This window comes from Sciurus carolinensis, chromosome 2 (genome assembly GCF_902686445.1).
Source record: "Sciurus carolinensis chromosome 2, mSciCar1.2, whole genome shotgun sequence".
NCBI classification, from domain to species: Eukaryota; Metazoa; Chordata; class Mammalia; order Rodentia; family Sciuridae; genus Sciurus; species Sciurus carolinensis.
The window spans coordinates 12,057,398-12,070,062 of NC_062214.1; the positions used below are offsets into that span (position 1 = coordinate 12,057,398).

Here is a 12,665-nt window from a genome sequence, read left to right on the forward strand (position 1 = left end):
GTGCCAGCCCTCAGACCCGGGCTTGAGAAGAGGCAGGAAGGAACTTTCCAGCAGTGAACCCCGTCCTTCAACAGGCCACCTTCCCAGCAGGACGCTTTGCTCCACTCTCCCCGAGGTTCCCACAGGGGGTATGCAGGGGAGGCTTCTGCCATCCTGGGGGTGGGCCTTCCAGTGTTTTCCAGACCTTGCTGGTAACTTTACCCTTTGCCTTGTGCACTCTCTGTACTTTGACTTACTGAATATTTTTACTTGCATACACGTATGTGGTTTCCTTATATTCAAGTATTTAAAAGAAATACGCACTGCAGGGACCAGGGGAGGGGGCACTGAGGAGTTACCATCTCACGGGGACACAGTGGCAGCCTGGGGAGATAAAGAGGTTCTGGAGATGGTTGGTGGAGATGGCACCCGGGATCCACCTAAAAATGATCACAGTGGCAAATTGCGTGTGTATATTTTACCACAGCAAAAATGTTCAACTCAAAAGGAAAAGACATACAAATGTCACCCTCACAACATAGAAAAATCAGGACCTTTTCTCTCAATAGATCAAAAGAGTAAAACGAAACCAATGAAAATGAAATATTCTTAGTCAGTTCTACCTGTCACTGTCACCCACAGGGCACTCTGAGCCTGAAGTGACCTCTTATTTTCCAACAAGTATTAGCAAGGGCTATGAAATAGATCCTAACACGCAGACACGACACTAGGGCTTTCTCCTTGAAAATCAAGGAGGCCGAAGAGAACTGCCAACCTCACTGGGGCGCGTGGGTGCCGCCCTAAGGCAGCGTCCGCCCAGCCCCGAGGTCATCTTCCAGTCCCTCCAGCAGTTTTTGAAAGCCTTTCCCTCATTTCCAAGGAGCCCGATGCTAGGTTTGGGAGAAGCAGGAGACAGGATTCGGGCCCCTTCTTCCTCTTCCCTCCCTCAGCCACACGGCTGGCTGCAGTCATAAGGACGTTCCATAGACTTTGGGTTTTATTTGACAAGAGATCTGTTGCTTTCAAAAATAAGTTTGGAAACTATTGCTCTAGATCCAGGAGGATGCTTCCAGCTCTAAGATTCCCGTATTCGCCGTGAGCGTGAGTGCTCAAACCAAACACGCCCACCTCCTTCTATTTTTTCCTGCTGTGACATGTTTTGCAGACCAGGTTTTCCTGGCCCCCAATCCACTTTCCTTTCTCCTTGTAATGAATGCCTTTTTCCTTGGTGAGACACCCTCTCCTGCTCTCTGTCCCTGGCCAATCTGAAGTCTGAATCCCCTGACCATAGCGATTGGCTAAGATATGGGCACCTGACCAATCAAAGTTAACAAAGGCCACTTCTCAGCTGTCAGCTGAAGAGGACTATTCTCTTTCCCCTACTGTGGCTGAGAAGTTAGTGTTGAGTTGAAGCAGCTGGTGGCCACCTTACTATAGGTGAACAACATCTATTCTGCCAAATAGATGTTGCAAACCAGATGACTGCAGAGTTGAAAGATGGCCAAAGAGAACCACATGGTGATATCCTTTGAGTTCTGGATTCAGCCACATCTGGAGCTGAAATCCCCACCCTGCTCAAATCTGTGACTCGATAAAATCCTTGGTTTGCTTAATCCAACTCAAGTTGAGTTCCCTGTCACTTGCAAGAATCCTGATTGATACAACTTTCTCACAACCCCTCCCTGAATGTTAGTATCTGTCTTTCACAAGCTCTTGCACACAACAAATACAAAACACTGAACTTGGAAAGGACCCGACTGTGAAGTCTTTGGTGGGTGGATTTTTTTTCCCTTCAGGTCCTAGGACATGGACCCAAGACCGTTGTGTGTTGAGGTCCTGAGCTTGGGCACTTTCTCTTCTTTGTTGCTTTAAAGTTGTCAAATGTAAAATGTGCTCAGCAGACACAGAACTGCAAGTCAGTAGGCCTGCCCCAGGTCTGAGGTCTGTCACCAGCTCCGTTCTGCCCTTTTGCACAACACTGGCCTCTTGTCTCTGAAGATGTGAGTCCATTGCACACATATCTGACTGTTGCATCCAAAACCAATATTTTGCTTTTGGCTGAAGCGTCATCTCGACATAAACATCTGAGCTCCCGGGACGCTGCTCCAACAGCTCAACAGCTCTGTAGGTGGAGAGCTGGCTGCCCGCCAACCCAAATCTTTCTGCTTCTTTCTTTTACTATAAACAGGGCCTTTGAAGAGCTGTGGATTCATTGAATGAACAAATGAACTTGTTTACATAAAACACGCAGGCGGAAATTCCCACTGCGCTTCGACACATAATTCCAGTCTGTTTTCCGATGCGCCTGCTATGATGGAGATCACTACCCTAGACGGGGCTGCCGTCCACCCTACAGTGGCCTCATTATTCACCCCAGTCAGTAAATTCAAGATTGGGTGGTGCGGCGAGAGGTGTAATGGAAATTCTGCTCTGTTGATTCCCCAAGAATGGACCTTTGAGTTGCAGGCGACCCCTGCCCGGCCGTAGGAAAGAAAGCAGCAGAATTGGGGTGAAGCCGCGGTGTCTGTGCTGCATCCAGAGGGAGGCCAAGGCCCCTGGACAGCTCCGTCCCACCACCCACACGAGCAGCCCGAACCCAGTGACTTACATCAGCTGTGGGAGGTAGGAAGACGAGGCGGTCACTCAGCAGGCCGGGGGCGGGGGAGTGAAGACCGCTTTCCACGCCGCCCTTGAGTGGAGCCTGTGAATCATCTCTGCGTGGACGATGAGGCCGTACCCGTGGCTGTACTTGCTGGTCACAAATCAGTCAGAGGGAGGACCAGGGTTTCGGAAAATGGCTTCTGGAAAACGTGAAGCCCAGAGGTAGATCGTGCGGGTGGGGGGGTGCAGAGGGCAGGGTGGGCAGGGAGGGGGCATCGCACATCTGTGGGAGTGAGGAGGGTCAGCTGTTGGAGATCGCTGAGCTGCACGCAGGACAGGCCGCTGCTCCCGCCCGGTCATTAGGAGTGGCTGCTTCTCCCCGCAGGCTGGCGGCCAGCCGGTTTGGTCAGTAATAGGAAACAGTAAAGCCGCTTGTAAAATGAATAAGTGCTCCTACGTGGGGGTGAAAGCTGTCGTTATTTCTTTTGAATGGCCCATAAATCCGTGTCTCTGGGACGTTATCTCAGAGTTTGGGAACAGTCGGCGAGCTGGGTGGGATCAGGGGGTCCTGCCGTGAATCGGGCCAGCAGCTCCTGCCCCGCCCCGCCCAGAGCATGCTCTAATCAGCCTTGGCGACATCTCTGTTGGGACCTCTGCCGTCCTTTCTCACAAAGCGGGAAGCTGAGGCACGGGCAAAGGAAGCCACTTGACCCAGACCAGGGAGCTCATAGATGACAGAGCCAGGATTTGAACCCTGGCGGACATGGAGGCCCTGGGCGAGGCTGCAGGAAACAGAGGGCAGGGAGGACAGAGGGAGAGTTGAAGTCCCCACTGAGGCAGGGCAGTGAGTGCCATGTGTCCAGACAGCGCGGGGACGAGACAAAGGACCCTGACCTCCACCCTGGCCACCTGCCCTCAGAGCCAGGTCCAGTCAGGCTGGTGAGGGTCATTTGAAGATAACAGGGAGGACAGAGGACTAATAACAAACAGCCCCTCAACTCAAGAGCTGCCGGCAGCAGAGCAGAGAGTGGGGGGGGAAGGGTCAGGGGGACAAAAAGCGGGGAAGTTAAAAAAAAAAAACCACAAAATCCTAACTCTAAACTTTTGCCTAAAATTGAAAAAAAGATTCACAATTATCAACTTGAAGAGCATATTACATCCTGAGAAGAGTGACCATGTGACCAGCACCAGGTTCAAGGAAGACCCCTGGACTTGGGAAATCACTTTACAGGTACAGTTACATATTCCAGAGGATCGTGCCCCCCGATGGCCCTGGACACCTGGTGGTGGCCAGTTGGCCGAGGTGTGGAGGCCCAGGGCCCTGAGCCTGCTGCGGGCGTGGGAAGGGAGCATCTTGCAGGTTCTGTGCCTGGGCTTGGAGCACATGGCCTGGGTGGCCCGCAGAACCACCCTGCGGACCTGCAGCCTGCTCCTCGCTTCCTGCCCCGGGCCTTCAGGTGGGGCTGGGAAATGAGTGCCACTCTTAGAAGGTCACACGAGACCCTTGACCCTTAATCCTGCTGCCGGAAGCTGGAGGGGTGGAGGAGGCAGGCAGCGGCCACCCACTCCCCTACCCAGGACCAAAGTGTGGGCACGTGGTCATGAAGAGCTCCTCGGCCACTGGTTCCCAGCTGTCCCTCGCTTGGAGGCGGGGAGTTGTGCTCCTTGCTGGGGACAGGGGAGGCAGTGGCTGTAGACAGAGGGGAGGAGCCTGCCAGGCCTCCGCTTGGCCCCTACCCCAGCAGACAGGTGAGGGACACAGGGTGACAGGTTCCTCCTGAACCCAAACCACAAACCACTGGCCCCAGACTCAGGGTCTGGGCCTGGCTGACCTTGTGATTTCTCCCTCTCCTCTCCTCCCCCTCCTCGCGCCTCTCCCTCCGCCCCTCCTCCTCCTCCCCCCTCCCCCACCTCGAGAGGAAAGGCACACAGGACGCGGATTTGTGGGTGATTCTGGTTCATGATGTAAATGTGGACTAGACATAAGAAATAACCACAGCTCAGCTGTTTGCTCGCGCCCATCCCCATATCCAGATCACTGTAACTGATCTTTCACAAGCAGATTAACCCCAAACTGGAGCCCTTGCCCTGGAAAGCGCCCCCAACAGGCCTTCCTCCAACAACCACAGTGGCGCTGTCCTTGCGGACACTTTTCCATGTAGCAGGTAGGTGGCGGGCGTCTGGGACTCGGCAGGGCCTGGCTGCCTCACGGGGTGGAAACCGGCTCAGCTCCGTCTCCAGCAAGTTCGGCTTCAAGACCTTTGCGCTGAAACGGGCTTAGTGTTTTCTCCCGGCCACTGAGGCTGCAGCGAGGGGGACGCTACTGGCACACCCGGTTTCCCAGCAAAGAAGTCATTCATCATTAGGCGGCAGGTGGGCGGACGCGGCTGGGCTTGGCCCGCAAGGCCGCAGAGGGAGCCAGGGCCACAGAAAGGCCCAGCTTGGCCCTGCAGGGAGAGAGGAGAGAAGCACGTTGGCGTCTCCTCTCCACCTCCCGTGTCCAGACGGGACCTTCCACTGGCCGAGCCTGGCCCACTGCCCCAAGACGGGGACCCTGGAGAAGCAGGGATTCGGACCCCACAGTGCCCCCTCCAGCACAAAGGCAGCATCAGGCAATTTAAATAACCAGCCTTCCTGGAAGTGGGGCCTTGACAGAGGCTCTCGGTGTGGATTTCTGAATCCTAGTAATGGGATATGGTTGTCCCTGGAATCCCTCGATGTCCCTCCTTGGCTATCTTTTCCAGTTAGGCTGACCTCAGCAGCGATGAGAAACATAGAAAAAATATAGGGAGAGGTTTGTTAAGATGGAAGTGACAGAATTCCTTCTCAAATGGACTTAAGCTATGATCGGGGACCTACTGGCTCAAATAACAACAAAGGGAACAGCTTCAGGCACAGCTAGATCCAGGGGCATAAATGGTGTGTTCAGGAAACACCTCCAACTCTTGACTTCCCTCTTTCTTGGCTTCACTGTCTGACAGGCTCTGCCCTTGAACTGACAAAGGTACCCAACACCTCTGCATTGGATCCTGCCACATGACAAGCACCTCCAGCAAAAGTCCCTACAAAAAGCCTGGAGTTCGCACAGATTGGATCAACCTGTGATCACCTGGCACCAGTCACCAGGCTGAGCAGAATGGAAGGAATGGGAGGGCCAGATCCATCTCACATGGAGGATCCTTCCACAGTCCACCAAATCTCCAGACTGGCAAGGAGCCCGCACAGCAATGATAGAGCAAATCCTTCCTCCTGCTGTGCCCGATCAGCTCAGGCCCTCTGTCCTGTCCCTGGAAGGTTCTTTCCCAGAGGAAATAAGGGACCCCAGCGAGCTGGTCCTCCTGACAAACCCACATCAGAACCCTGGGCTCCCGGGTTCACGCCCGGACACCTCTTTCCACCCTCCACCATGACCGGGAGCAGCAAGTCTCCGCTCGGAGGAGCCTGTCCTCCAAGCCTGCAGCACAGAGCACTCCTAAGGCTGGTGGCTGTGCCCGGCAGCTGCAGTGCCTGCCTCAGCCTCCCGGGACTCTCTGGATGCCATCTCTTGTAAGCTGTGGGGAAATGGCCCCCAGCGATGACAACCCTGGTTCCGTCATGTCTTTCTCAGCTTCTCCGCAAGCTCTTCTGCTTTTCCAGCTTGTGTGTCCCTCTTCTGCTCTTTTCTTCAGCTCTGGATAAATGTTTGGGTCTCACGATAAACATTTCTAAAGCACTAGACTAGGGTAGTGCTGGGTTCCCAGGATACAACAGGGTCTCCATCTTTGTGGGATCTACATCCAGCTAGGAAAACTGCTCTAAGATGGAGCTGACTGATCTCACAGGGACAGAGGCTTCAAGGAGCCCAGGAGGGTTCATGACCAGGGTTCAGGGTGTAGTTCCAGCCCCCACCGCTGTCGGGTGCTACCTTCCATGCGGTGACTCAGGGACCCAAGCTCCTCCCTTCTTTTGGCCCCATCACCTCCTAGGGCCGTAGAATCTACCAGATGCTCTGATTCTGGCTGGAAGAGGGAAGAGGAGGCACAGAGAGGGTGCTCCTTGGAGGTGCCCCTGGGCCAGGCCTGTAAGAAGCTGGCACCTCCTCCCACTGCTTCTGCTGGTGGGATCTATGGCCCACGGCAGCCCCCAGCTGCAAAGCAGGCTCTTGAACAGTCCCTGGGGGTCTGTTGGTGTCATTGTCTGGCAGAGCCTGCCACAGACAGTACCAAATCCTAGGTACCGTGATTTCCCACATATACATACCGAGGATAAAGTTTGATGTACGCATTGGGCATAATAAGAGATTAACAACAACAACTAACAATAAAATAGAGCAATTATAACAGCACAGAGTAATAAAATTATCAGCATCACTACTCTTGCATCTTTGAGGACATTATTAAGAAAAATAAGGGCTATTTAAATACAAGCACTACAAGACTGAGACAGTCAATCCGATAATCGACATGGTTACTAAGCAACTAACGGGCGGGTAGTGCATACCGCATGGATACACCGGACAAGGGGTGACTCACACCCCAGGCAGGATGGGGTGAAACTGCGGGACATCTCATCACACTTCGCGGAACTTCATGCAATTTAAATGATGAATTGTTTGTTTCTGAAATTTTCCATTTAATTCTTTCTGACAGTTGTGCATAAGTGAAACCATGGAAAGCGTAGAGAAGGGGGGACATCAATTGTAACCCCACCCCCGCCTCACACTCCTGTTTTGAAGAGCAGGATTTGTTTTGATACAAGCATAATTAACACATATTCAGTAAACACCTTATGTCACAAATTGTACCAAGCTCCTCGCTATTAAACTCTGCAGATGGCTTCTGGTACAAATATTTATGAGTCTTGTTTCAGTGGCATATGGTCCAAGAGGCGAGAGCAACGTGAGTGTTGGATGTGCCCCTGCCCCTCCCTGCTGCCTCTGGGTTGTCAGTGCCCCCTCCCCTGCAGACAGGCCAGTGGGATTGGCAGCAGGCCGGTGGGCAGTCCCCTCCAGGGACCCAGACATGGGCTCCACTGGGGCTCATGGCCAGGATAGGAGAGAAGATTTGGGGAGGTGGGAAACAGAGGGAGGTGCAGAGCAGAGGGGAGGAGTCCAGAGGGGCAGGGTGTGTGGAGGGTGGGTCTCTGTCTCTGTCTCTGCTTCTCTTTGCCTCTGTCTCCTTCAAATACACCGTCCTGTCTGAATGGATGAACGAGATGGACGCTCCCCGTCCAGTGCAATATTAATCATGCAAACGAGTGAAGTCATTCATGCTCCATGGATAAACTTTAGAAATAGTCTAAGAAATTAAAGATAGACACACAGGCAGTGTGGTCTGACCCCCCCTGGATGAAGAGTCCAGCCCAGGCACGTCCATGGAGACGGCGCAGCTTGGTGTTGCCTGGGGCTGGAGGATGGAGGGCTGGAGAGAGGCCAGCGGGTGTGGGTCACGTGCTGTGCATGGAGGGGCTCTGAGACTGGACAGTGGTCAAGGCTGCATAGCTTCCTGCTTTCCCAGGACCTCTGAGCTTGTGCACAGGACTCGTCCTGAGTGGGAGGGAGAGTTGCTTTGAAGGGGTGGATTTAACGGTGTGGGGGTTAAACTGGAAAGAAGCGGGTCTCTACAAAAACTCACGGGAGTTCGTCACCGCTGAGCCTCAGCGTGTCGGGCGCAGGTGCACAATGACGCCGCGCAGGGGTAGGTACGCAGGTCCTAGCTCGCCAGGCTGCTCACGGGTTTCCAGGGCTGAGGCGACTCCACTGGATTTCACCTTCAAGTAGCTGCAGCGTCTCAGGTCCCAGGGATGACGCCTACCCACATCCCTCAGACACTGGCCAGGACGAAGAGACCCCTAACCCGGGAAGACAAACGCTGATGGGACTCCGTGCAGACCCGGGTCCTGGTGGCTCGGGCAGGGCTGGCTTTCTCTTTTTTCTAAAGGAAGGTTCACAGGTGTTCGTGGCCACGTACTCCCAGGACCACCCTGGAGCTTCCTCCTGATGTGATCACAAGGTTGGAAGTGAATTTGAGAAGGACCAGGCTGGAGGGGCCGTGCTCCCGAGTGCCGGGTCCCCGACCCTCCACTCGTCTTGAGTACCGTCATGTCCTCCTCTGCCTGTCACCCTGCGGCCATTTCATCCCTAAACACCAGCACTGGCCACCTGGGCCACCCGCCAGTCACCAGGCCAGGTGAGTGTGGACCAGAAGCCCATGGGCTCCTCCCCTGTGTGCCTGTGGCTGCCCCTGTGCTGGGCCCTGACCATCTGGCACCCCTGCTCTTGAGAGAGAAACTGTTCCTGCAACTGGCCTGTTGTGTTTTGTGTCAGGTGTCCCCGAATGCCCACATTAGACAATGCAGCAGTGCTGAGGGAAAAGGATCAGATGGCAAGAACCAAGACCTGATCAGCGGGTCAATCATCTGATGGGCTGAAGGTCACGGTACTGGGTGGTGACTGCAGCAGGTGGGGCGTGGCCGAGGAGGCGAGTCACGGGGCGTGCCCTTGGGGATTGCATTTTGTCCCCCAAGCTCCTGCGTCCCTCTCTGCTTCCCAGTTGCATGGGCTGAGCAGCTCTCTGTCACACCCTGCTGCCAGGACGTTCTGCCTCACCTCAGGCCCAGAGCAGTGGAGTTGGGCCAGCCACGCACGGAGACCTGGGAACCCAGGAGCCCACATAAACTTTTCCTCCTGTAAATTGTTATAGTCAGGTATCTGGTCACAGTGATGAACCGCAGATGAACACAGGCCCCTGCAGACAGCCAGCTCCTTCATCTGGACTCAGCTAGGAAAGGCTGGTGCCTGTCCCTCCCTGAGAGGGACACCCAGACACACAGCTCCGCTGGCCATGTGGGCCCCATTTCTGTCTCGTAAGCCCCCCGTGGACCACAGTCCTCGCTGTCCCTGGGACGGCTCCAGTTCTGCCTCACAGACCCTCACAGCTCACCTGCCTTCTCCCAGTGCTCTGCGGCCTTCGCTCATTAATGGTGACAATGGCCCAGGGAGGCACACGTTCTCACCCCTGCTGCACGCCAAGGACGTGGAGGCACAAGGAGGTTAATTAAATCACCGTGATGGCGCAGTTGGCAGGAGGGGCAGCCAGGATGGGAGTTCCAGGGCTGCTTTCCTAAGCCCTTCTGAGGACTGGTCTGCTGAGCAGACTGGACACACTGTCCCCACTGCTGCCTGGGGAGGCTTGTCCTGTGTCCTGGCCTCCACGGATACAGGGAAGCCTGCGGCCAAGTGCAGGGACCTGAGCAAGCACAGATGCTCCTGACAAGTTTTGGGGAGGACGTAGAGTGACCAGAACCCTCCGTGTCCGTGGAGCGCGTGGGCGCCGGCCAGCCCCATGGAAAGCTGGTCGTCTAATGGAATTGAAGCTGTGGAGACTCCAGGGCCCAGCAACACACCCTTGGAGTATCCTCAGCAGAAATGCCACGGACACACGTCCAAGGATGTCCACCACAGAACTGCAGCAGAGGGAAGACCTGGAGATGACCCAAGCAGCCTCTTATGCAGACAGATAAGCCCCTGAGCAGGCCCGGGGTCCACTGTGACAATCCAGATGAGGCCACATCCAGGAAAATCTGACACGAAAGAAAGTACATGAAGTCTGAATCGGGCAAAACTCAGACGTGCGTCAGCAAGCGGGATTGGGCGGCGTGGAAACGAACGCAGGGAGCCGCTGCCAGAGTCAGGAGTGATGACCTTGGAGGCTGTTACTGGGCAAAGGGACAGAGGCTTCTGGAAGCACCTGCATCCTGAGGTGGCACCTGAGCGTTCACATCACCTGCCTGTTAAGATCACAAAGGCCTAGTGAGCTCTTTCTGGATGTGTGATCTGTCGCACAATTTAAATAAAATACAAAAACGATGGTCCCACCAACACAGGTGGTGATCTCCTAGCCTGGTGGTCTCCCACCTGGAGGATCCCTAATTTCCCACCAACTATCCATGACACCCCTCTGTACCCAAGCGACTCTGGGCCACTTTGTCCACAACTGCACGTTTGCCTCTGCTCCTCATCAAAAACAGACTGTGGCTTCCACAGAAGGACACTCTGGCCTGCACCTGGGGTCAGGGTGTTCAGGAGCTCGGGGCCCTCTCTTGCCGGGGCAGCCTCCCTGTGAGCCAGCTTTCCAGCCTCAGCTCCAGAACAGGACTCGTTTTCTCCTCTGTGAAGAGAGGACACGTCCAGGATGATGAAAACTCACTCTGGCCCCCAGGGATAGCTGGGTTCCTGCAGCTGCCCAGAGAAACCTGCTCCTGAAGGCGCCCCTTGGGTTCCCAGCCTGTCTCCACCCTCACTGAGGACGAGGCCATCTTCTCCCTGGTGGCCATGGAGGAGCAAGCCATGCAGGTGCACCTGCTGCACCTGGGCTCCCTGCCCATTGCTTGGCTATCTGCCCTTCTTTTTCTGGTCTGAGATTGGGGCCAGTTTTGGTCCTCCTGGCTCATGTGTGACCTGGGTGGTTGTCCTGTTGGACAAGTGCTCTGTGCCTGACCCTGCAGAAAGAACCATAAGTGGCCAGTGCTGCTTTGAGGCACTTTGGGGGAATGAGGTGGCCACATTCTTTTGGGTTTGGTTTTATCTGCTTCTCCTGGGCTTTGGTTGGGACAGGATTAAAGCCTGAGGCAAACAGATGAAACAGTCCATTTCCTCGCAGGGTGCAAACTGCGTGCACAGCACTGTGTCACTGAGCACGCAGACCTGCTGATTCCCACAATTCCCTCTGCAGGAGGTGCCATTACTTTTGTGCCCATTTTATACAAGAGGCCACTGAGGCACAGAGAGGCTCAGCGACTTGCCTGAAGTTACACAGCTACTTCTTGGCAGAGCTGGGAGTTCATCCTGACACTCTGTTAATTCTGCTTCCTCTCCACCGCTGCTTCCTTCTGCACCTACCCATCCCAGAGTGGCATGGCAGCGGGGGTGGGGTTGATGCTCTGTGAGGTGCACCTGGAGGGGCGTTCTACCTAGGAGGGCATCGCCCCCACCTGGAACCTGTCCCAGTGGAGACCAGCCCCTCCTGAAAGGCCTCGCCACCACCATGCCCAGGACTTGAGCTTCGCAGCGGGAGAGTTCAGAGTTGCAGGGGACCAGCTGCGATGTCCACACAGGTGGGTCAGAGGGGCAGGACCTTCAAGACAGGACTAGCTCCCCCACATTCCGCAAATGCTCGCCGTCTGCTCTGGCAGGAGCTTGGCTGTCACTCTGTCACTCAACCTTTCCTGCCCACTCTCAGTGTAGGGCTGATTTGAGGGACTGATCCAGCTCAAGGAAAGGGCCCCTTGTCCCTGTCTGGAGCCTGGCCTCCTGGGTCAAGCCCCAGCGCTGTCTCGTAGGAGCCGTGTGGCCCAGGAACGTCACCCCCCGTCTCGGGAGGTGTCGAGCACAGCACCTGGCAGGGGGTGAGCCCAGGACAACCCGCAGGACCCAGGAGCAGTGACGGCGGCTGTCGCGGTGCTGCCCCCTCCCCGGGTCTGTCAAGGAGGACCTTGTGCTGTGCTGGGGACAGAAACTCCTCCGCAGAGCCGCCCCTGCACTGCCCTGTGCGCCTCAGGCCCCGGAGCCCACCCTTTCTGCCTTCTTCAGAACCACCTGCAGGACCCCCTCCCCCTCCCTCTAACCCCCACCAGCCCTCCTGTCACCCCCCACCCGTGTCCATAATCACGCAGGGGTCACAGGATGCAGCCTTGAAGCCGGATGGAAAGCCACCGGCCTGGCTTGTTCCGTGTGGGGACAGGAGTCCCTGGTCATTCTTCCCCTGCTGAGGAGTCCTCAGGGCTGTCAGATGGAGGAAAGCAGGTGTGTGGCGAGTGGTGTGTCAATCCTGCCACGGTGTGGAGAACCCAAGGCCCCGGGCCAGGCCGGGTGACACCTCGGTTCCAGGTTCCGGGGACATTGAGCATCATCCCCGTCCTCATGGAATCCCAATGACACCAGGGAGAAGGGACTGCAGGCACCAGGGCCTGAAGCAGGAGAAATAGCAAGGGGCTGACGTGGCCCATGGGCCGCCAAGCAGGCTGGGATGAGGCAGTTCCCAGCCCCCAGGCCACCGTCCAGCTTGTGTTTACATGGAGCAAGATGGGGCAGCGGGCTCTGGCTTACG

At 55.7% G+C, this 12,665-nt stretch overlaps 1 long non-coding RNA gene across 1 annotated transcript; it reads left to right on the top strand.

The window, feature by feature from the left end:
- The first annotated feature begins 2,338 nt into the window (after positions 1-2,338).
- On the top strand, positions 2,339-7,485 carry LOC124977432 (uncharacterized). The gene is made up of 3 exons (XR_007107186.1): positions 2,339-2,601; positions 3,706-3,811; positions 5,562-7,485. It is a non-coding gene; the product is annotated as an uncharacterized LOC124977432 (long non-coding RNA).
- Positions 7,486-12,665: the final 5,180 nt, after the last annotated feature.